We start from the raw sequence: 2,439 nt of genomic DNA, 5'->3' as shown, positions 1-2,439 counted from the left end.
GGTTCAAGCTCACCAGCAACTCCTCAAAATTCCTATAAAGGGTCACAATGAGTCAGAAGTGACTTGACTGCACACAACAACAACTATCATTGTATTTCTTTCTTCAATTCTATTAGAGTCTGATTTATTTATTTTGAGGTGCTTTCATTTGGGGCATAGATATTTATTATGGTTATGTCCTCTTGTTCAATTGACCCTTAAACTATTAGATAATGCCCTTCTTTGTCTCTTATGCTGGTTTTTGCCTTAAAGTCTATTTCCTCAGAAATTAATATTGCTAGTATTGCTCATTTTTTATTGCCACTGCCTTGATATATTTTTTCCATCCTTTGATTTTTAATCTATTTTGTCTTTGTGCATAAGGTTTGTCTCTGGTAGACAGCATATTGAAAGATCCTGTTTTTTCTAATCTGCTAATCTCTCTCTTGACTGCTGCATTTAATCCACTGTTATTCAGTGTAATTGTCAATAGGTGTGAATTCATTGCAGTCATTTTGCTGTGTGTTTTTTTGTGGTGCTACTGGAGTCCTGGTGTGGCACTGTAGGTTAATGCGCCAGACTGCAAAGCCATTTGAACTGCAAGGGAGGTGGTTCAAACACACCAGCTGCTCCTTGGAAACCCTACACAGGGTCGCTATAGGTTGGAATCGACTACCAATAAATTGTATGCCTCTGCACCACCAAAGTCACTGGGAAAGTTCAAAATAGCTACCCTATGTCTGGGTAGCTAACACAACTGACCTGTCTCCTTGTTCCTTTTCGTATTTCCTACACACGTCTGTTCAAGGGCTTCTCCTAATTAGGGTTAATCCAGAGCAGTCCAGGGTTGGCTGTAGGTTTAGAACAGGACTTAACTAAATCCAGTTGGTAGGGTTACTGTGGATAGCTCCCCATTCACTTTGATGGGGCTCACAATTGCAGAGCTCACCTTGGTGAGGCTCTGGACCCTAAGAGAGAAGGAGTTTCACTGGGGGTTGGCCACACTTCTAGTAGCCAGGAGAGTGTTGGGGGAAAAACACACACAAAAAAATCACAAAAGCCTCATCTTTATCTCTGCCAGTCACTGGTAAGTATCTGCAATACAAATCCACCATCTTGTCTCTGAAGCCACCACTCATAAAAGTTTAAGATGGTCATGCCCTGTCTGTCAGCCAGCACTGTCTGCATTATTATCACCAAGGCCATATTTTCCAACTACTAATCCTTCCTCTTGGTTTCCAACTTTTGCAATCCAATCATCAGTAATTATTAATGCATCTAGAGTGCATGCTTGATCAACTGCTAACTTAAGAATCTGGTAACTCAATCTCATCGTTACTGGCTTCAGTGGTTGGTGCATAGATTTGAATAACAGTGGTATTAACTGGTCTTTCTTGTAGGCATATGGATACTATCCTATCACAGACAGCATTGTACTTCAAGATATTCTTGAAATATTCCTTTTGATGATGAATGTGACAGTATTCCTCTTTAATTTTTTGTTCCAAAAATAGGAAACCATATGATTGTGTGATTCAAAATAGCCAATACCAGTCCATTTTAGCTCACTAGTGCCTAGGATACCAATCTTTAAGTATTCCCTTTCATTTTTAACAACTTCCAATATTCCTAGATTCATACTTTGCACATAGCGTGTTCTGATTATTAGTAGATGTTTACAGCTGTTTCTCCTCATTTTGAGTTGTGTCCTATCAGAAAATGAAGGTCCTAAACGCTTTACTCTATTCAGGTCATTATGTGAACTTTACTCTGAAAACGTAGTCTTATTTTGAGTGCCTTCCAACCTAAAGGGCTCATCTTCTGGCACTATCTCTGACAATGTTCTACAAGTATTCATAAGGTTTTCAATGGCTAAGCATTCAGAAGTAGTTTGTGTCTCCTTCTTCCTAGTGTGTCTTAGTCTGCAAGTGTCAATGAAACCTATCCACCATGGATGATCCTGCTGGTATTTAATATTCTGGGAGCATAGCTTCCAGTATCACAGCCACATGCAGGCCATTAAAATATGACAAACTCACAGGCAAGTATAATACCAAAAAAATAAATAAATAAATAAAACCCATTGCTGTTGAGTTTCTTTCAACTTATAGTTACCCTATAGGCCAGAGTAGAACTGATCCATAGGGCTTCCGAAACACAATGTCACATCCTTCTCCTGTGAAACAGCTGGTGCATTTGAACTGCTGACCTCTCAGTTAGTAGCTAAGTTCTTAACCACTGTGTCACCAGGGCTCCTTATTGTTGTTGTTAAGTGATGTCAAATGAGTTTCAACTAGTAGCAGCCCTGTATATGGTTTCCAAGGAAAGGCTGGTGAGTTTGAACCACCAACCTTGTGGTTCAAACCAACCTTGCAGTCCAGTGCATTAACCCATAGTACCACAACAAGGCTCTAAGGATCCTTGTAAGTATAATATATATAAGGAATATAACATTGTAAA

General features: G+C 39.4%; 1 protein-coding gene across 1 annotated transcript in view; it reads right to left on the bottom strand.

Moving 5' to 3' along the window:
* Window positions 1-2,439, bottom strand: part of NEK10 (NIMA-related kinase 10) — a 417,902-nt gene that overhangs the window by 42,501 nt on the left and 372,962 nt on the right. The window lies entirely within an intron of this gene.

This window comes from Chrysochloris asiatica, unplaced genomic scaffold (genome assembly GCF_000296735.1).
Source record: "Chrysochloris asiatica unplaced genomic scaffold, ChrAsi1.0 scaffold00030, whole genome shotgun sequence".
Classification (NCBI taxonomy): Eukaryota; Metazoa; Chordata; class Mammalia; order Afrosoricida; family Chrysochloridae; genus Chrysochloris; species Chrysochloris asiatica.
Note: the sequence above shows the minus strand (reverse complement) of the source record. Positions and strands in the feature narration are given on the sequence as shown.